The 22,592-nt window shown below is 40.2% G+C and overlaps 1 long non-coding RNA gene across 7 annotated transcripts in view; it reads left to right on the forward strand.

The window, feature by feature from the left end:
• LOC127484884 (uncharacterized) overlaps positions 1-22,592 on the forward strand; it is a 250,294-nt gene that overhangs the window by 80,111 nt on the left and 147,591 nt on the right. Inside the window, exon 3 of one of the 7 annotated variants that reach the window (XR_011385376.2) lies at positions 14,858-15,089. The exons of 5 other annotated variants lie outside the window; for them this stretch is intronic. This is a non-coding gene — a long non-coding RNA (uncharacterized LOC127484884). Of the gene's footprint in view, positions 1-11,349; positions 11,404-14,857; positions 15,090-22,592 lie in introns of those variants that run through there. One more of the 7 variants, XR_016227717.1, reaches the window with a different exon arrangement.

A 22,592-nucleotide genomic window follows, 5' to 3' on the forward strand; every position in this document is an offset into this window, starting at 1 on the left:
CTAGCAGATGAAAGACCTCTTTCGCTCTCTGTCTCTCTCTCTTTGCCTTTCAAGTAGGTGAAAATAAACCTTTTTTTAAAAAAAAAAATGAGCTGTGCTCCCAAAGAGCAATATTTTTTTCAATGTTGAGGAGTATGGTGGACCCTGTTGGATCTCTACTTAATACCTACCACCTTTCTTACTTGTTAATAGAAGCTCGATTTTCCTGCATTATCTGCCCTTTAGTGAGTGTGAACACATCATCTGCTGAGGTAGTAAATCCTGACTGACCTAAACCAAAGTAATCTTTCCCCTTGCCAGTGTTGAAAATAAGGGCATGTCAGTCCCAAAGGGACAAATATCGTATGTTCTCCCTGATCAGTGACAACTAACTGAGCACCAAAGGGGAAACTCGTTGAAGTGAAATGGACACTATGAGAAACAGTGACTTGATCAGCCCTTGTCCTGACTGTCGAGGAGCAGCTTAATACTTTATCCCTCTTAGTATTTTTTGTTTGTTTGTTTGTTCTACTTAATACTATTGGTTGAACTCTGTAATTAACACACAATTATTCTTAGGTGTTGAAATTTAACTGAAAAGTGATCCCTGTTAAATATAAGAGTGGGAATAAGAGAGGGAGGATATGTACAATTTGGGACATGCTCAATCGGACTTGCCCCAAATGGTGGAGTTAGAAACATGCCAGGGGATTCCAATTCAATCCCATCAAGGTGGCATGTACCAATGCCATCTCACTAGTCAAAGTGATCAGTTTCAGTTCACAATTGATCATAATGATAGGACTAAGAGTCAAAGGGATCACATAAACAAGACTAGTGTCTGCGAATACTAACTGATAGAATTAAAAAGGGAGAGAAAAATCCAACATGGGAAGTGGGATACACAGCAGACTCATAGAATGGCAGATGTCCTAAACAGCACTCTGGCCTCAGAATCAGCCCTTAAGGCATGCAGATCCAGCTGAAAAGCCCATGAGAGTATTACAGGCATGGAAAGCCAAGACACTCTGGCAAAAAAAAAAAAAACAAAACAAAACAAAACAAAACAAAAAAAACAACTAAATGAAAGATCTCTGTGAGTGAGATCCCAGTAGAAAGAACTCGCCATCAAAGAAGGAGGTACCTTTCTCTGAAGGGAGGAGAGAACTTCCACTTTGACTATGACCTTGTCTAAATAAGATCAAAGTCGGTGAACTCAAAAGGCTTCCATAGCCTTGGCAACTCATGACTAGAGCCTAGGGAGATTTCTGACGCCATAAACAAGAGTGTAAAATTGTTAAGTCAACAACAGGAGTCACTGTGTACTTACTCCTTATGTGGTATCTCTGTCCTTAATGTGTTGTTCAATGTGAATTAATGCTATAACTAGTACTGAAACAGTATCTTACACTTTATGTTCTATGTGGGTGCAAACTGATGAAATCTTTACTTAATATATACTAAATCGATCTTCTGTATATAAAGAGAATTGAAAATGAATCTTGATGTGAATGGAATGGGAGAGGGAGCGGGAGATGGGAGGGGTGCAGGTGGGAGGGAAGTTATGGGGGGGAAGCCATTGTAATGCGTAAACTGTACTTTGGGAATTTATATTTACTAAATAAAAGTTTAAAAATAAAAAAAAAAAAGAAAAGAAGGGCATGCAACCCAATTTTCGTTAATGACAGAAGAGGAGAGGTGTTTTGTTTTTTTTTTTTTTTTTTTTTTTTTTTTTTTTTTTTTGACAGGCAGAGTGGATAGTGAGAGAGAGAGACAGAGAGAAAGGTCTTCCTTTGCCGTTGGTTCACCCTCCAATGGCCGCCGAGGCCAGCGCACTGCGGCCGGCGCACCGCACTGATCCGAAGTCAGGAGCCAGGTGCTTCTCCTGGTCTCCCATGGGGTGCAGGGCCCAAGCACCTGGGCCATCCTCCACTGCCTTCCCGGGCCACAGCAGAGAGCTGGCCTGGAAGAGGGCAACCGGGAAAGAATCCGGCGACCCGACTGGGACTAGAACCCGGTGTGCTGGCGCCGCAAAGCGGAGGATTAGCCTATTGAGCTGCGGCACCGGCCAGTTTACACAATCTTTAAAAGATTTTCATAGGATGATATGGCCACTTCTTCTACTGGTCATGTTTATGTCTAAAGATTATGGTTGGAACTATAGCAATCATCCTGTGATAGTATGAATATGCCTGAGGACAAAACTGATATTTCAAGCTTGGCCGAGTAAAACAATAGAATGAACCTTGCCCTTGAATTTTCTCTTGAGACACGGAAAACCCGACAGAAAAAAAATAAAAACACCGTGGCCATCTGGCCTAGGGACTTCTTGTTAAGCATGTTAAACATCTTCCTTCTAATGTAGGGCATTTGGAGTAGGATGTTCTGTTGCACACAGATGAAAGTATCCTTGTAAGGTATTCCAAAACACCTATCATTGCCCATCAGTTTGTAGTTCTTCAAGCTCAGCCAGCTTAGCCTGGTGCCATGAGTTGTAGACTGTAATTCCCTGTACCTCTTTTCATTTATGTCCATCTATTGTATTCGCAGCTCTGGTCTCTGATTCTTAGATCTGGGCTCCTTTTTGTACTTGGTTTTGTTGCCTTTTGCAATTTAGCTTCACCTCCAGCTTGAGGATTCCACTAACTGCCTTAATTCAGCTGTTCCCACAGCCTCTTTTTTTTTTTTTAAGTAGGGAGCTCTTTTTCTTTTTTCTTTTTAAAATATTTATTTATTTATTTGAAAGTCAGAGTTACACAGAGAAAAGGAGAGGCAGAGAGAAAGAAAGAGGTCTCCTATCCACTCGTTCACTCCCCAAATGGCCACAACAGCCAGAGCTGTACTGAACCAAAGCTAAAGCCAGGAGCCAGGAGCCCCCTTCAGGTCTCCCATGTGGGTGTAGGGGCCCAAGCACTTGGGCCATCTTCTACTGCTTTCCCAGGCCATAGCAGAGAGCTGGATCAGAAGTGGAGCAGCCTGGACTCAAACCGGCACCCATATGGGATGCTGGCACTGCAAGCAGCGGCTTTATCTGCTACGCCACAGCACCAGCCCCATTGCACAGTCTCTTAATAGAAGTCCCTCCCCCCCCCATCATACACATACCCTGGCCAACTAATCTCAGTCTAGTAATACTTAGCATTTTTGCTGGTAATGGACACCTCATCCTTTATTTCCTATTTCAAAGTAGGGTACTCCTTTCATTAGATGCCCAAGTCAGAAACCTAGAAATTCTCCTAGTTTTTTCTTTTTTCTCATCCTCACCTCTGATCAGTCTACAAAGACCAACTTATTTTATCCTTGAAATGTTTCTTAAAATCCTTTCCCCCCTGAGCACTGTCACTCTCTTCCATGTTATACTGATGACTTCTCCACTGTTTCTCCTGTATCTAGTCTTACCATTTTCCATGCAGCCTATATTTTGCCAAAAATTTAGAAAATTTTCTGAAATGCTGACCATATGAGTCCCATGCTCAAAGCTCATGCCCCACTCATTATCTACAGGAGAAAGTCTTCACACTAGAACACAGAGCCTCCATGATCTGGCTCGCACTCACTTCTCCAGGCTCGTGCCTCCTCATTCTCTGATTCAGACTTCATTGTCCAGCAGTCATGAATGCTTCATGGTTTCCTTAGAACACGCCATGCTGTTATTGACTTCCATTCCTTTGCTTATAGTCTATCCTGCATAAAATGCCTCCTCTCCTTCCATACTATTTTCCTACTTATTCGTCAGGCCGCAGTTCAGGCATCACCTCCTGAAAGATTTATTTGACCACACTCAATCCAGAGTGAATTTGGTTTCCAGCCTTGCCATCCCACAGCACTGTTTCCTCGTTGCCATTAGCATATTATAGTTGGCCTTCCATATCCATGGCTCTCACATCTATGGATTCAACCAGCTGTGGATTGAAAATATTCTGAAAAGTTGTGTCTGTACTGAACATGTGCAGGCACTTTTATTGCCACTATTACTTCAAAATATAGCATAACATCTATTTACATAGCATTTGCATTAGGTATACGAAGTCATTTAGAAGTGATTTAACGTTTATGAGGTGATGTATGTGGGTAATGTGCAAATATTATACAATTTTATGTAAGTGATTTGAGCATCTGAAGATTTTGATATCTGATGGGGATTCCCACAGATACTGAGGGACAGCTATATAGTTTAATAATCTATAAGAATACTTCAAAAATTTTGTGGAAAAATAGGTAAGTTTATTTTGGTGCAAAAAGATTTGAAATCCTAGCATATGTGTATTCACAGTACCATATTTCCCCAAACAATCTCAACTAGAGTTTGAGCTTCTGGAGTGCAGGGGTTGTATCCTGTTCATTGCCGTGTTGCCAGAACCTTGCTTGAGTGATTTTCATCAGCTGAGAACAGGTCTTTGGCTCCTATCACCCTACCCTTTATTCCAGTGGATACTGGGCATTTTGCCTAGAATCCCAGATTCTTGAAGATTGTTGTCACTCACTCAGAGACATTGGATGAAGTGTTAGGCACTGAGGGAAATCTAGTATGTGGGGGGTCAAGATTGAGTTCTATAAAACAAGCTGGCTGCACTCACTACTCAATTGGCAGAAGGGAGAGATTACTGCTTAGCTCATATTCATAGACCCACCAATCAAATACCACTTCCTCCAACATGGAACCTGCATTTGCAGATATTTGCATGAAATCGTACCTAATTCTTCTTCCTGAAAATGAACCTTTTATTTTTAATGATTTGTTTAGTTGAAAAGCAGAGTTACAGAAAGAGAGAGACAGAGAGAGACCGAGATCTTCTATCCACTGCTTCACTCCCCAGATGGCCTCAACAGCTGGGGCTGGACCAGGCTGAAGCCAGGAGCCCAGAGCTGCTTCTGGGCCTCCCATGTGGGTGCAGGGGTCCAAACAGTTGGGCCATCTTCTACTACTTTCTCAGGCCACAACAGAGAGCTGGGTTGGAAGAGGAGCAGGCAAGACTCAAGCTAGTATCCATATGTAATGACACAGTCGCAGGCAGTGGCTTTACCCACTATACCACACACTGGCCCTGAAAATGAAGCTTTTAATGAACTTCCAAAGCTCTGAGTTCATAGAAAAATTCAAGATGGTTTCTCCACTTACTGTGAAATGGAATACCAAGATATCCTCTATATCCTCTTTTACTTTTTCCATTTATTTCTTTGAAAGGCAGAGAGACAGACAACTGCAACAGCTGAAGCTGGGAGCCTGGAACTCGATCTGTGTCTCCCATGTGGGTGACCAATACTTGAGCCATCATCACCTGCTGCCTTCTTGGCTGCACATTAGTGAGGAGGAGGGGAAGGGAGAAAGAACTAGTTCCCATCTACTAGTTACCCTCCTCACCCCCCACCTCAGATGTTTACATGTCCAGGACGGAAGATGGGAGACAGGAACTCAGTCCATGTCCCTCATGTAGGTGGCAAGAACCCAGCCCCTTGAGCAGTCACCTCTGATGCCCAGGATTTGCATTAGCAGGATGCTAGAGTCAGGATCTGGAGCCAAGAATCAAACCTAGGAACTGGGATGGGGAATACAGGCATCTTAAATGCTAGGTCATTTCAGGCATACAGGCCTGCCCCTGACTCATGTTTTAGAGGCTCTCTCTGGCTGCTGTGTTTAAAGCAGACTGTACTGATCAGTGAATGAAGGAGAAGCAAGGAAATCACTTAGGCCATTGTAGTCATCTAGGCCAAAAGTGCTAGCAGTTTCAATCAGGATAGTGACAGTGGAATCGGTGAGACATGACTGCATGCTGGATATGTTTTGACAGTATTGCTGAGAGGACTTGCAGATGTGGGAAATAGGTTAGAGAGAGAAGTAAGGATGACTCTCAGAGTTTTAGCCTGGACTGCTGAAAGGACGGAGTTGTTCTTTTGAAGTCGGGAAAAATCTGGGAAGAACACATTTGAAGCGCAATATCAGGAAATTAGTGTTAAGAGCCAGTTATAGCTGTGAAGCCTGTTAGATATCCACCTAGAAATATTGGGTAAGTAATTGGGTATATAAACCTGGAGTTCATGGGAGAAGTCTGATCATATGTATTTGGAAGTCATCAGTATGCAGACATTCCTTGACTTATTGTTAGTTAAAAAACTCTTTAAGTTGAAAATGCCCTTACTACATAACTTACGGAACATCCTAGCTTAGCACTGTAGCACATGGTAGAGTCTCAATGGTTTCTCCTTTTGTTAGCTGGGCTGATTGGGAAATTCTGCTACTGCTCTTCCCAACACTATGAGTTAGGATTTTATTGCATTTCACTAGCCTGGGAAAAGATTCAAATTCAAAAATCAAGTATGGTTTCCTTTGAACATTTTTTAAATTAATTAATTTATTTGAATGACAGAGACAGGCAGATCTTCCAACCACTGATTCACCATCCTGATGCCCACAACAGCTGGGGCTGGACCAGGTTAAAGTAAAGCCAAGATCTGGGAACTCAATCTGGGTTTCCCACATAGGTAGCAGGGACATAACTACTTAAGTCTTTACCCATGGCCTCCTAATGTGTGCATTAGCAGGAAGCTGGAAACAGGAGTAGAGCTGGGACTCAAACCTAGATGCAACAATATGGAATGGGGGCTTCCCAACCGGCAGCTTCAACATTGTACCAAACACCTGCTCCTAAAGCATGCCTTCTACTAGATGCTTATCACCATTACACCATCACCATCAAAGTAAAACAAAACAAAACAAAACAAAAAAAAAACAAAAAAAACTCAAGTCTCAAGTCTAACCTTTCTAAATTAGGACATCTGTCCAGATAATATTTAAAGAAAAGATGAGATCACCAAAGATAGCATGGGGTTCAATAGATTAAAAAAAAAAAAAGAATGAAATAAAGGATTGGCTCTTGGTACATTCTAGAAGTTGGGTTAACAAGAGGAATCAACAAAGGAAACTGATAATGAAAGGCCAATAAGATGTTAGAGTGTGGTGTCCTGGAATCCAGGCAGAAGGGAGTGATCAACTATAGCAATTAATAAGAATAAGACAAGTCAATTTTGAACTGAGACTTGAACATTTGGCTTAGCAATGGGTGATCCTGAAAAGAGTAGCTTTAGTGTAGTGATGGTGGTGAAAGTCTGACTATAGTGGACTCAACAGAGAATGGGAATATGATCAAATTTTTCAGAAGGAGTTTTGCTATAGTGAATAAAAATGGGATGGGAAGGGGTTAAATAATTTTTTCAGATGAGAGAGAGAATGTGTTTAAATGCTCATGGCAATGATTCAGTAGACAGTAGGAAATGGATGATTCAGGAGGGAATGGGATTGCTGGAGGTGTCTTCGAGTAGGCGAGCGTGGATGGAACCTAGTGGACAAGCAGATGGACTGCCATTAGATAGGAGCATGGCATAAAGAGACAGTCCCATGTTGGAACAGAAGCTGGCAGTTTGGTAGGCGTGGGAGATGGTGGAATGTTCAGTCTTTTTTTCTCTCAGGTCATTGTGATGGTGGGAAGAAAAGATATTGGAAATTTGAGGATAAAAGTATAATAATAATTTATAAATGTGTGGGAATGAAGAGACTAAGAAAATATTTTATGATTTTTAAAAAAGAAAAATAGTTACTTCAAAAAATTTGAGAGGGATAAGAGGGAGGGAGCAAGAGGCCTGGGGGGTGCTGTTGCAGAGAACAAGCAAACTGCCATCCACTGGGTCATTCTCCATATGCCTGCAATAGCCAGGATTAGGCTGGTCTGAAGGTGGGAGCCAGGAACTCAATACAAATCTCCCACCTGGGTGGAAGGAACCCCATTACTTGAGCCATCACCTCTGCCTCTCAGGGTCTGCATTAGCAGGAAGCTGGAATCAAGGGGCCAGTACGCTGATGTGGAATGCAGGTGGCCTTCTTAACCACTAAGCTAATTGCCTGCTTCATAATTTGATTCTTGAACAGTATTAATGGTCTATTTGAAGTGTGTCTGGGGGGGGGGTCTATATTAAGCAGCAGGGGTATGAATGTGCAATAGGCAAGAGGTTAGATTTCACTAGTGTTGGTGTTATTCCAGTTGAGTAAGATGAAACAAGGGGTAAGCTAGATGAAGGAGTAGATGCAGTGTTGTCACTCTAATGGATTATTTGGAAAGTGAGACCGTGAGGCTTTTAGGGAAAGGGAAGGTTGAAAAGTCACTCCTGAATTGGAACAAACTTGCTCAAGCATAATATACTTGGTGCCTGAGATCCAAGTTGTATCATTGCAGAGTAACACAAAAACTCCCACAGTGAGTACTTTGAATGTGACAACAATTACTTGAAAATACGAGTGTTGGCATACGTGTTTAAAAAATCCAGTTGCAACTCTAAAGTAATGTGTTAACTAGTCTCACCTCTTTCATTCATTACCTTTCATATGAGGGCCTTTGCTGCTGAACAATCTGGCAAACACTAAACATGCCTTAGGGGCTCTCATTCCTAGAAGAATCAAGGTTTGAGTAGAAGCAGATGGCAGACTCGAGATACTAAGAAAGAGGATGAAAAGAAAGTTAGAATAGAAAGGAAGCAGCAGCCCCCACGGATAAAAATGTCAATGTTGAATTCAACTGGTAAAGAAATAATAGCATATTAATAAAAATTTAAAAAAATAATAACTTAAAAAGAACTAAGAGGCTGAACAAGAGTAGTGAAGGGGATGTTTTAGGGAGAAGTGTGGTAATTCAATGCAACAAGAGTCCCAAGATTCTTCAGTGATGCTTTTGATAGAATAAACTTGGATTTAAGATTGAGACATTTGAAAATAGTTAATACTTACTCAGTAATTAGTATGCACCAGGAATTTTATATGCATTCATTTTTATTGCACTCGGAGTAGCTCTAAAAAAGTACGTGCCATTGTAATCCTCATGTTACAGATGAATGAACAGAGGAATAGAGAAGTTAAATTGTTTACTTGAGCTCTCTAACTTCTCCCCTTGAGTCTCAAACTAGGGTCCCTTCCATTGCTTAAAACCATCTCCCATGGGACCAACGCTGAGGCGTAGTGTATAAAGCCACCACCTGCAGTGCGAGCATCCCATATGGGTGCCAGTTCAAGTCCCAGCTGTTCCACTTCTGATCCAGCCCTCTGCTATGGCCTGGGAGAGCAGTGGAAGATGGCCCAAGTCCTTGGGCCCCTGCACCCACGTGGGAGACATGGTAGAAGCTACTGGTTTCTGATCAGCCCAGCTCCAGCCATTTGGGGAGTGGACCAATAGATGGAAGACCCCTCTCCCTCTCCCTCTCCCTCTCCCTCTCCCTCTCCCTCTCCCTCTCCCTCTCCCTCTCCCCTTCTCGCTTCCTCTCTCCCTCCTCCTCCTTCTCTCCACCTCCCTCTCCCTCTCCTTCTCTCTCTCTGTCTCTGTCTCTGACACTGCCTTTCAAATAAATAAATAAATCTTAAAAAACCCACATCTCCCAGATGAGTAAGACACTATATTAAAAATATCCTTTAAGAAAGTAATTATTTGAATTCATATTTAATTTTTATTTCTTTAATAATTTATAGTTATAAAATAGATTAGTATGTTTCTGTGTCCAGTATGCAAAGTGGAAGCCACACAACAATTTGGAAGTTTGATTGGAAATGCAAATCCAAGTGAAAATGTTCCTTTGAATTCATCCACTTCAGTGAGCAGCATAACCCACACATATTTTAGTTCTATTTTTGCAGTTTATGTTGTATCCACATTCATTTGAGTATATAATTTTATTTCATTTTCTATGTGGCCTTCTTCATAATATGAGCACATTGTTGGCTACTGCTTTGGGTTGAGTGTCAGAATCATCAAAATGAGAAAAGCCAAGCATTTGTTTATATTGCTGCTATATTATGCCATGGGAATAATATGATAAATTACAAAATACATGATATATAAAGCATTACCAGAAAAGTAAATAATTTCAAAGCACATTAATTGAGAGCTAATTTAAAAAATCTGCACAAAATAACATTGTTTTAAGACTGTCTTTCACAGCTTTTACCTAAAATGCAGGTCTTTTCCTTTTAGAGGGAGAATTAGGTCTTAAAGATGTAGGAGAAAAACCAAGTGTAAACATTCATTCTTCTATTTTTTTATGGCAACTTAATTCAAACTATATCAATTAAATGGAATTACTATTTCACTGATCAAGTTGCTACAAATCAGTCTATGTTGACATAGGCCTTAACCATAGGAATCATAGCACAGATGTATTTCATCTGAGATGGGTACCAGAAGAAAAGAAAAGAAGAGAAGAAGAATCTAGATCTGTCACTTCAGCCCTATGTGGTATGTCCCTATGTGTTGACCCCAGACAAAGGTCTGGATTCCTTCCCTGGCATTTGTTTACGAATTTCCCAACAGCATGTGGAGCGTGATATACAAACTAAGGGTTTTCCTGGTTAAAGACATTGCAGGGCAAAGCACTTGGTCATTTAAGCATTTACGGGCAAGCAATGAACTAGTTACCAATAAGTTAAAAAGGTCTAAGCAAGCTTCTTCAAAAGAAGTTAGCACAGAAATTAAAACCTCAATGTTTTTTAGCTAATAAAAAACAACCCCTATAATATTGCAACTTATCAGAAATAAATATGTACATGTTCACTTAGAATGCCAGAAGCATGGAAGGAGAAGATTATTTTTACTTTTATTTATCACCCTGAACATTTGTTATCCTTCCACCACATTAGGGCATCTGGTATTCAGAATAACCAAGAAAGCAATATCTAGAAAATGAGTCTATACACAGAATGCCTTCAGGATAGGGATACAAGTCCTTCTTTGGCTTCCTCAAAAACAAGAAATATAAAGACCCATAGAGGTGAGAAAAGTTTGAAAGTTGCAACTTCAGTGTCTTAGTCTGCTTGGAGTGCCATAGCAAAATAGCAGAAACTCTGCGGTTTAAACAGCAGAAAGTTTTTACAGTTCCAGAGGCTAGAAATCCAGGATCATGGTTAACAGCCAAGGTAGGTTTTGTTCTGACGCCTGTCCTTTCGGCTTGTAGGCACTTGCCGACTTGCTGTGCACTCCCATGGCCTCCTCTGTGGGTTCATATGAGGAAACTGAGCGAGCTCTGTATTGGCTCTCATAGATACGCTAATCCCATTCTGAGGACCCCAGTCTCATGACCTCACCTAACCCTGAGGATCTCCACAGACCATCGCACTGAGAGTGAGGATTCCCATCTGTGAGTTTCAGGGACTATAAACTTTCAGAGCCTAGCACACTGCGGACATAGGCGAAACAGTGCCGGCGAAGTTAGTGGTTTTCTTCTGGGTACTAGGTGTAGGAATTAAACACATTGTTATAGGCAAGATGGAGGTGCCTTGGTTATGGTATTATTATGTTATTCAGCTAAATTTCCTGTTTTATGTTAATTTGCTTGTTACAGATAAAATGAAAAGAACATTTGCCTACTGGTTGATAGCTGGCATTATATCTGGTCAGTATCCATGCTATACATATTATTAAGTATTTTGAATATCACCACTGGTTACATGTATTCTTTATTATATAAAATATATCCTTAATTAAAGTGTTTAAATAAATAAAGACATACCAAAATTGGCTGATTTAAAAATAATTAGCTGTTATTCTCATTAATTCTTAAATATTATTTTTGGATATTGGTATAACAAGCTTAAAAGGAGCTAGGATACCTTGAATACTGAAAGTTTGCCTCCTGTTTTTTGAGTAAGACTTAAATTTTTTTATTGAGATGAAATTCACAAAAAAATAACCATTTTTCAGGGAGCAATTCAGTGGTTCACAATATTGTTACTATCTCATTTCACTGTATAGCTTCACTTGAAAAGGAAACCCCATACTTGTTAAACAGACACTCCCAGTTCCCTTCTCCAAGTCCCTGGCAACTACTAATTTGGTTTCCATGTAAATGTGCCTATTCTGGACATTTTATCAAAGTGGAATCATACAGTGAGTGACCTTTAGTATTTAGGTTCTTTCATTCAATATCATGTTTGCCATGTTCCTCCATGCTGTAGTGTTTATCAGTACCTCATTCATTTTTTTTCTTTATTTTTATTGACTCATATTCGAATGTATAAATGAGGGGTCTTACAAAACTTATAAAATGTTTATTATGAAAAAACTATACATGGATTTCAAAGTTTTTGTATGAAAGTAAATGTACCTTTTAATTTGCTTTTCTTTTTTTTTCTTTTTTTTTAACTTTTATTTAATGAACATAAATTCCCAAAGTATGACTTATGGATTACAATGGCTTCCCCCCCATACCGTCCCTCCCACCCACAACCCTCCCCTTTCCCACTCCCTCTCCCCTTCCATTCACATCAAGATTCATTAAACATGACAATAGGTCTGATCTGATTTCATCATCATTTAAAAAAAATCATCTATTATTTTTCACTTTATGTTTCTGTGTGGGAGCAAACTGTTGAAATCCTTACTAAGCTGATCTTCTGTATATTAAGATAATCGAAAATGAATCTTTAATTTGCTTTTCTGTGAAGCCCCCTCATATATGCTATAGTTTGTTTATTCATTCATGAATTGATGGATATTTGCACATTTTCCATCTTTTGGTTATTGAGTTAGACTTCTAATAATCCAAGTAACACAAAAAACTCTTGCATTTTCACCCCCTGGCCTACATTATGAGCTTAACTACTGTTGAAAGAGGGTTTTACTGCCTCACGTATCTGATGGCACGTGGCCCTTTTGCGCCTGAATTGCTCAGTCTTCCCCTATTTGAAAGCTTGTGGAAGAATCTGTCTCCTGTACTCAGCCTCCTCAATCACGCCCCACACACGACCTGCTCCTTGCTTCCTCCTCCTTCCTGTTGACTGGTTCTTTCCTAAATAGACTGCCGTTCAGTATCTGCTTTTGCTTTCCTGCTTTTTTTTTCCCCCATCTGGTATTTGCCATCCGTGCACCTGGTTCTCTGTGAGCGATCTGACACATGCAAGAGTATTTTTTTCCTGATCTAGACCATCTTCTAAAAATAGTTTGGTATTACAAGACTCAGCTACACCTAAACATAACCTTAAAAAACACATGTAACAGAATTTAATATGAGCCATGTTTGAGCATTTCCCTGCTCACATCCTCATTTGGCCATGCTCCATCACAGGTGTCCAGTATTATGCCCAGCTTTTGGCCTGGTGGCAAAAGAATACATTTTGGTCATGTAAAACCAATTCCTATAGATGTTATTTCTCTGACATAACAGAATATCTCAATTTAATCAATCTGTTCATTTCTTGAGGATTGACTCCATGGTAAGAAATACAGGTCAGTAGGATCAGCTTGTGCCAAGGTGCTCCTGAGATCACTGTGCAGGAGCCGGCCTCTCTGGATGTGCAGAAGGCCTATACTAGTAGCCATTATAAGGGCTGTAGCCTTCTTACTTTTACTCAGGGCAAGCTTATTTTTGAATGTTCCTCAGCTCTGAGTTGCTCTAAAGAAATAAATTCCTAAAGATTCTAACACTAGAAGAGGCAATAGGGACATCTCCTTACACAGCACTGGTTTCCCCAGTAGACTGTGTACCTGCTTGCAAATGTGGGGCACAAAGATTTTTGGGGGTAGGAGAATCTGGTGTTTATTATTTAATGCAAAGTGTCAAGATAGTCATTATGGGAACAATTGAATGTATCTTAGACTTTTGTTTATTTAGTTGAGAATGTCATCCTATTTTAAAAATTGTCATTTACTAAAATTGACTTTTGTGAATTACATTTTAATTTTAAATATTTATTTTCATCTACTTGAAAGGGAGAGTGAAAGTAAGCAAGAGATCTTCCATTCACTGGTTCACTCCCCAAATGCCTGCATCAGCCAGGGCTGGGCCATGCAAACACCAGGATCTGAGGGCACCATCCAGATCTCCCATGTGGATGGATATTAGGAACCCAAGCACTTGGGCTACCATATGCTGCCTGCCAGTATGCATTAGCAAGAAGCAGGATTAGAACCAAGAGAGCTGGATGGAACTGGTATTCCAATACGGGATGTGGGTGTCTCTAGTGGTAGCTTAACCTGCTACACAACAATTGCTGCCCCTCATCTTATTTTTTAATGTCATTTTGATCTGGTGCTTGAAATTAATTTTTATCAGCCTCCCATGTTCCACATACCTTATGGCAAGAAGAGTTTGAATCTGTGTCTTCTAATTTAAAAAACTGAATTCCATTCAATTTCATAAATATTTATTAAGTATTCTGTGCAAGTCGTTAGACACTGTGAGAGCAGTCATGATATATGGTAAGCATATAGTATGATGTGTTCCTAACTACGTGCATATAATATTTTATGTATTCCATTTATGGTACTGTTTCATGTTTTTTTCTCCCCCTTGTAGCAGGAAATGTGTCTATCTGACTTTGTGTACACATGTTAGCACCAGTTGTTGAACTGTGTTCTTGACTAACCCAGATTTAGACAGAACTCAGTCACTTTGGTCTTTGACACTACAGATAGATCCTTGTGAAACTTCTCTGCAAGTCTGAGACTCTTAGCAACTCTATCTGGAGTAAACAATCCTTAGTACTGTCTTTTTTACTATAAGTTTTAGAAATGGGCTGTTTTGATCAGATATTTAAATTAGCTTCTTTTTTTTCTCCTTAATGTGAGATTGTGTTTGAATGAACGAATGAATAGATGAATAAATGAATGGGCTTATTGTAAAATAGAAGAGGTATGTGAGATACATTTTAAAAAACCACTATGGCCTTTTTCCCTGTCTCTCCTTCTCTCTGTCTGTAACTCTACTTTTCAACTAAATACATAAAATCTTTACCAAAAAGGGGCGGGGGGGAGGTGCCTGGCTGTGGTGTGGTGGGCTAAGCCTCTGCCTGAGGTTCCAGCATCCCATATGAGTGCCGGTTCTAGTCCTGGCTGCTTCTCTTCCCATCTAGCTCTCTGCTGTGACCTGGGATAGCTGCAGAAGATGGCCCAAGGGCTTGGGCCCCTGCACCTGTGTGGGAGACCCGGAAGAAGCTCCTGGCTTCAGATTGGCCCAACTCCACCCATTGCAGCCATTTGGGGAGTGAACCAGTGGATGGAAGACCTTTCGCTCTGTCTCTCCCTCTCTCTGCCTGTAACTCTACCTTTCAAATAAATAAATAAAATCTTAAAAAAAAAAACAAACCACTTTGGTACAAGTTAGGAAACAGGAGGAGCAAACATATTAAGACAGAAAAGCACAGGGTAAGATTGGTAAAAGGAGATGTCCAGCTTGACCAGAACAAAATATAGAATACAGCAGGAGTTAGTAATGTAAGATAATGCAGTCTCCTGGGGATACAGTGATGCTAATAACAGTGTCACTGTCAATACTGGGCTGAACTGATTAGTTTCATTGATAAAAATAAAACCTTTACTCCATGGCTCCAGGTGGATTCCAGAACCTGCTAACTTTCTCCCCAAGTTTCTCCAGAGCAAATTTGTGAATGAGTTCAGCCCATAACACCTACTCCATGAATAATAGGAAGCCAGATGTCCTACTGTGTTAAATCTCTTCAGATGCAAGAGTTTGCCTTTATATAGTACTAAGTTAGGATAGTATGCTGGGACTCGAGTCTGATTAAATAGGCCAACAATATCTGTGAATCTAATTTTCTGAAAGAGTGATTATGTCTGCTATTTCTAGAATTCTTCTGAGCAAAAGATATTTAAAACTTTCTCCAGACTTGGCAAGATAAGGGTCTTTGGATATTCTGAGACCAACATTAGACATTATAGCAATCCTGTCTTGCTACTAAAGAGGAACCAAGCTTGAGTGGTAGCATGTAGCATTAGGTTGAAATTTGAGTTAAACTGTGGAATGGCCAAGGTCATTTATGAAATTAACTTTTCCAGAAGTCTTAAAATGTCTATTTGCATATGTTTAACTGTTTGGAATATTTTAAGTCTTGCACAGTCTGGAAACAAGATCTCTACAATATTGATTTCATTTCACTGTCTGTTTCAGTTAATTTATTCTTTCAATAAATATCACTGGAGTATCCACTATTCTAACCCTCACAGATAAGGAGTGAACAAACTCAAAACCATGTCTATTATGATCTTGTGAGGGGTAGATGATAAATTTTCTCAATCCATATGTAGTGTATCATCACATGCTTATAATTATTCATAGAAAATTAAAGCAAATGGGGGATATAAAGTGAACAGGGGTAGGTAGTTTTATACAAGGCAGTTCGTGGCAGCTGCTGTTAGGTGGTGGTATTTGTGCAGAGACATGAATGGGGTACGGGAGTGAAGCACGTGAAGTCTGGAGGATGAGCTTTTCAGACCAGAGGGCAGCCAATCTGAAGGTTCTGAAATGACGATGAGTTTGACATGTTCTAGAAATGGCAAGAAGAAGAGTGTGGCTAAAGCAGGGTATACAAGACAGTGTGACACGAGGTTATGCAGATAGAATAAGAGCATGCACGGCCTTATTGGCTATGATTAGCCTTTTAGATTTGGTTCAAAAAGTGACTGGAACCCACTGGAAAGACTGAACAGGAGAATAACATGATCTGATTTACTATTTGAAAGTTCTCTGCTTGCTCTTGCCTCTATAGATAGGCTAAAATTGTCCCTGATTCCTGATGACAAGTTGACAGAGCCTCCCAAAAAGACCTCCTAGGTCTTTTTTTTTGCTGTGGGTAAAGGGAAATTTAGCAAAAGTGCAGACCCAGGGGAAACTCAGTAGCATTCCAGTTGTCTGCCTTTAGTATTTCAGTTTTCATTTCCTCTTTTCTGGTGGACATGGTCCAAAGCCCTTCATCACTGGCTGGCTGAAAGTAGTCTGCTCAGCTATAAAGACACACACTCACATTCTGTGACTCTAATTCTCCCTGTCCCCAAGCCTGTGGGTGGGATAGATTTGTCACTATATCTCTGATAACTTGGTGGTATTTTATTACTTGGGCTCTCCAAAATAATGACCCAAGAGTGGGGTTCTTGGTATCATGAGACTGTCTACCGCTTTGCCTTGTCAAAGCATATTTGCAAATAATCCCATGGTCTGTAGTAAAAGCCTCCTTATATTTTTCTCCAAAAGGATAAACATATACCTCTAACACAATTTAGAACTTGGAGTGCTTGAATCACCACATTATTCCAGGGAGAGATTTTGCTCTATGTTTTTTCTCTCTCGGGGCAAAACTGAAAAGTGAAATTCTTTAGCAACCAAATGGGAGAATCAGATTTAGAATTGCGTAAGAACTATCTGTGAAATCTATGAAATTATGTCATTACATGTTACTTTGTTATAAAGATATACTAATTTGCCATTAAACATTTGCCTTCCCCTATGTCTTGACTATAAATATTGCTGGGTGTTATTTACATGCCTTTTTTTGTTTTAGTTAACAAATGTTTAAACAACAGAGAGAGAGAGAGAGAGAGAGAGAGAGAGAGAGAAACTCCCATCTACCTGTTCACTTCCCAAATGCCCACAATGGCTGGGGCTAGGCAGGGCTGAAGAAGGGAGCCCAAAACTCAATGCAAGAGGCCTCCCATGTGGGTGGCAGAGACCCAAGTACTTGAGGTATTGCTGCCGTCACCCAGGGTCTACATTAGCAGGAAACTGGAGTCAGGCACCACGGCTGACTCCAGGCCAGGCACTCTATTGTGGAATGTGGGTGTCTTAACTGGCGTCTTAAGGACTGGGCTAAATGCTTGCCCCTACATTCCCATTTTTAAGAAGGAGCTTCCTTCCCATCACTTTTTGGAAAATATATCTTAAAACCTGTAACTTAATGGGGAAAATATGGAAATAGTTTTATTTTTGTTGTAGGCATAATAAAGCTAAATAATGAAGACTAACATTAGTTTGAACTTTACCTTGGAACATGTCCATGAAGAACAAAGGAAGCTGAACCAATCTTTTTTACTTTCCCTACTCCGACTTCTTATATCAAGGATCCCTTGACACAAATAAATTATAACTTTTGAATTACTTATAGCTTGGCTCCATCTTGAAGATTTTGCATAGTTAGGAGGGAGATTTTGCCCCAATTCCTGTCTTCTGTTTTTCCAGTTATTGCAGCCATTATTTTACTTCTTTCAGATTTCTTATCTTTCAAACCACATTATTTGGGAGGATGAGCTATGGGCTGAATCAGACTGATTGTCAGTTCTGATTTGGGATGAAAGTTCATGACATGAAGCAGTGCTGCAGCTGATTGTTCAGTTTGCAACAGATGTCATTGCTACAATTCTCAAAGTTTTCAAAACTTTACAAAAAAAAAGATGGTGGGTATCCAGTGTGTTTCAACTCTACTGTTTGAGAGCAAATCTCCTAAGAGATTGGTAGACTGCCCTCAAAGCTGACTTTGGCTATACTTGGGTTTGTTTAAATAAGATAATGAAATAAAGGCAGTTAATCACATACAACTTTCACATGCCAGTACAGTTTAGAGATACTCCAAATTCAAAATTTGACAATTTTTCCAACACAGGGTGCCACATTGCTGACTTCCATTATTTTGGAAAGGGAATAAGCATGGGCAGGATGTGCAAAGAAGATTCTACTTAGGTGGGAATGTGGTACAGCAGTAAAGATGCCAATTGTAATACCTGCAGCCCCATACCAGAGTGCCCGGGTTCTAGTCCCAGCTCTGCCTCCAAGTTCAGCTTCCTGCTCATGTACACCTGAGAAGCAGCAGTGACATCAAGTGTTTGGGTACTACCCATGTTGGAGACCTAGATTGAGTGTGTGGCTCCTGTCTTTGGCTTGGACCAGTGCTGTTGTGGACATTTAGGGAGTGATTCAGCAGATGGGACATTTCTCTCTGTCTCTGGCTGTCACTCCATCTCTCTGCCTTTCAAGTAAATTTAAAGAATTTTTTTTAAATAAGACTCTGCAAAAAAATTTTTTCTGCAGGCTAGGCCTCTGTCTGCAACACTAGCATCCCATATGGTCCCAGCTGCTCTACTTTTGATCCAGCTCTCTGTAATCCACCTGGGAAAGCAGCACAAGATGGTCCAAGTACTTAGGCCCCTGTACCCTGCTCCTGGCTCCTGATTTTGGCCTGACCTAGCCCCAGGTGTTGTAGTCATTTGGGGAGTAAACCAGCAGATGGAAGATTGACTGATCTCTGTCTCTCCCTCTCTAGCTGTTGCAAATAAATATTTTTTTTGGTTCAAGATTTTATTTATTTATTTGAAAGGTAGAGTTACAGACAGTGAGAGGGAAAGACAGAAAGGTCTTCTATCCACTGGTTCACTCCCCCAAATGACCACAACGGCTGGAGCTGCACTGATCCAAAGCCAGGAGCCAGGTGCTTCTTCCCAGTCTCCCATGTGGGGGCAGGGGCCCAAGGACCCGGGCCATCCTTCACTGCTTTCCCAGGCCATAGCAGAGAACTGGACTGGAAGAGGAGCAGCCGGGACTAGAACCAGCAGCTATATGGGATGCTGGCACCACAGGCGGAAGATTAACCTACTATGCCATGGCACTGGCCCCTCAAATAAATAATTAAATAATCTTAAATTCTTTTTTTGTTCCAGGCAGTCTATAGGTGACATCAATGTGGTCATGTTTGAAAATGAAGATATCCCATAGATAATCTTTGATTTTAGGTAGCAAACAGTTGTTAGGGGGTAGAATAAGAGTTGATGCACTTTTTCTGTAGGAATCCTGATAGCAAATGTTGTAGTCTTTGCAGATCATATGGTCATTGTCACAACTACTCAATTCTGCTATTGTAGTATGAATGCAGTCATAAAAATACATAGTTGAATGGGTGTGACTGTGTTCCAATAAAACTTTATTTACAAAAGCATAGCAGACTGATTTTGGCTCCTTTGCCATAGTTTTACCAACTGCTGGATTATAACAATTAAAGTAGAAGTTTCTTAGAAGAATTTCAACACAGCCAAAAAATACTGTGGAATTATTGGACAACTGAAAAAAAAAAGCTTCAAAATAAGGTGGCAACTTTATCATTTTGCCATTGACCCTAGTGTCTTCTGCTGCCTTTGGACTTGAGCTGATATTTTACTCTGGCTAACTGGGCAGAAACTGCTGCTAATAATTTTTCATTGATCTCATTCTCATAATGAGAATGAAATAGCACGACCTGGCATTTTACTATAGCAGTAGAATTTCTGGATGTCGCACATGTAGCAAACTTCATGTAGCAAATAGCGACCTCAAAAAGGACCTTTATCAGGGCCACTTGAAGTAGAATTTATTTCAGTGTATCTCACTGCAGTTCCTAATTTTGTACTTGGCCACGCATCACTTTGTTGTTTTCCTCTGTCCAGAGCTTTTAAGAAGTCATCTGAGTAGTTTTGTGTACTTACTGAGACATGTACTTGTTTATCATATATGAGAAGAACCGTGTGTAACTATTCTGCTTTTCCATTGAGGCCTAGTGGAGGAATAGGATTCAATAAGCACTTGCACATATGTTTTTTCATTTAGTCTGACTTGATTATTTTTACAGACAAATCATAGAGAAGATAAAGTTACATGCCCAAGGTCACCCAACTAGTTGAGTACGGCCAGACTTTAAAAACAGGTCTGTCAACTCCAAAGTCTATGTTTTTTCCGTGATATTACAGTGTCTACAGGAAGCTACTTGCAGTTTTTTGTGGGCTTTGTCTTTTTTGTTTGTTTGTTTCCAACTTAAGTTATTTTCAAGTAAATCATAGAAGAACTGAGGAGCATCGTATCTGATTGTTTTCCTATATTTTGGAAGGACATTTTTTCCAAAAGGAGATATGGTAGATGCTTTTGTTTAAACAACCATAGTTCTGTAGCTAGAATATTTCCAAATAAGGGTGACTTCCAGAAATTACTTGCTTTCTTGGCAGTCTCCACACATTCTTTGTGAATGCAACTACATTTCCCATCTTCCTTGTTCAGCAAAGAATCATATGCTAATAAATTTTTTTGAAAGGTGTGGCTTGGTGATATTCTTTTCACATTTGAAATAACCAGACTTCCTGGAATCATAACTTCAAATTGTAGTAGAGCCTGCTGATGAATTAAACATTCTGAAACTGATTTTTGTTGAGGTGCAGTTCTATATAGACCTGAATATGGATATGAGTTGAGCATAGACGTCAATGCCAAAACCTTAAGATAACAACTTAAGTACAGGCCTTTTCGTAAGTGTAAGATAAATTTCCATCTATCAGGATTTTTCTTGGCTGGAGCAGAAAACGTCATACTGAATCATTATATGGTAAAAAGGGGAGTCAGAAGAGCTCACCCTTAAAGTTATTAGAGCATTATGGCTCTCGGATCTTAATCACTGCCGTGCCAAATATAGCAGTGATGATGGGGGACTAGTGGGAGGAACAAACTAACCTCACTCCTTAGAGTCTTCTCCTTAAGGTTACAAAGTCACGCTTTGGGCATCTTACATAGTGCCGAGGTGTCAGGGGGATATGGGGTGAGTAGCAGTGATGAGGAACGCACATGTAGTGTTTCATCAGAGTTCTAATGGGATTACTGCTAAGGTGTCCACTTTCCTGGCCCTTTACGTCAGAGGTCCTTGGCTGCTTTCCTACTACCCTTGGGGCTCAGGAAACTTTTCCAGGAACTACCTCTAAGCCATTGCTTTTCTACAGTCTTAAAAATTATATATATATATATGTAATTTTTATATATATATATATATATATATATATATATATATATTTGAGAGAGACAGAGGTTATCCCAGCCATTGCTTTTCTAGGGTCTTAAAAATTATTTATTTATTTATTTTTTATTTGAGAGACAGAGCTTATCTGTCCACTGGTTCACTCCTCAAATGCTGGCAACATCCAGGGCTGGGCCAGGTCAAAGTCAAGGGCTGGCAGGGCTGCTCTTGGAAGAGTTTCAGTTTCTCTTTCTCACCATAGAACAACTCCACAGCAGCTGACTTTGCGTTCTAACCAACCCAACAACTAGGCTTACTTTCTCTTTTAGCTTATCTCCAGTTTTGTCTTCTGATTTTTTTTTTTCAGCTCTGGCAGCGAGCAGCTAGCTGTTTGGTTGAGGTCTGCAGTTGGACTAAGGACTGTGTCAGCAAGCACACAGAATGGATCATTTTCACATTGATTTGGGGGTTTCTAATTATTACTGACACTGATTACAGACCAGTTGATGGGACCACAACAAAGTAAATAATTTTCAGACGTAAGACTACTGAAATGGCTATGAATGTACTGGAAAGAATGTGGCTCAGAAACCGACACTCAGGAAGGTTCAAGGGCTTGTCTAAGTTTAGACAGAAAGTTTGTGAATGGAAGAACATGATTGAAAGCTGCCCTTATGGGCTAAGTTAAGTGCAGAGTTTTGCTTATATTCAAACTCTTTGCAAAAGACTCACCAGTTGTTTGATTAATGAAAGAGCAGCACTGACTGATAAGACAGAAACACATACTAATTCTCAGCAGGAACTCTTGAGCCTGACTGCCCCTTCCAACACTTAGAAGCGGAAACTTGGGCCTAGTTACTTTTCAGGCTTATGTCTCAGTTTCTTCATCTGTAGGATGGAGGTGGCAATAACACCTTCCTCTTGGGGTTGTTACAAGATTTGAGTGAGTTTCATGTCTGTAAAGCACTCAATACTGCTCAGCTCATAGCTCACATAGTCTGTACTACTTCTTATTAAGACATTATCATAACTTTGGAGAAATATTCCAGTAACATGCGGG

This window comes from Oryctolagus cuniculus, chromosome X (genome assembly GCF_051225735.1).
Source record: "Oryctolagus cuniculus isolate XC-2025 breed Fujian yellow rabbit chromosome X, ASM5122573v1, whole genome shotgun sequence".
In the NCBI taxonomy this organism is placed as follows: Eukaryota; Metazoa; Chordata; class Mammalia; order Lagomorpha; family Leporidae; genus Oryctolagus; species Oryctolagus cuniculus.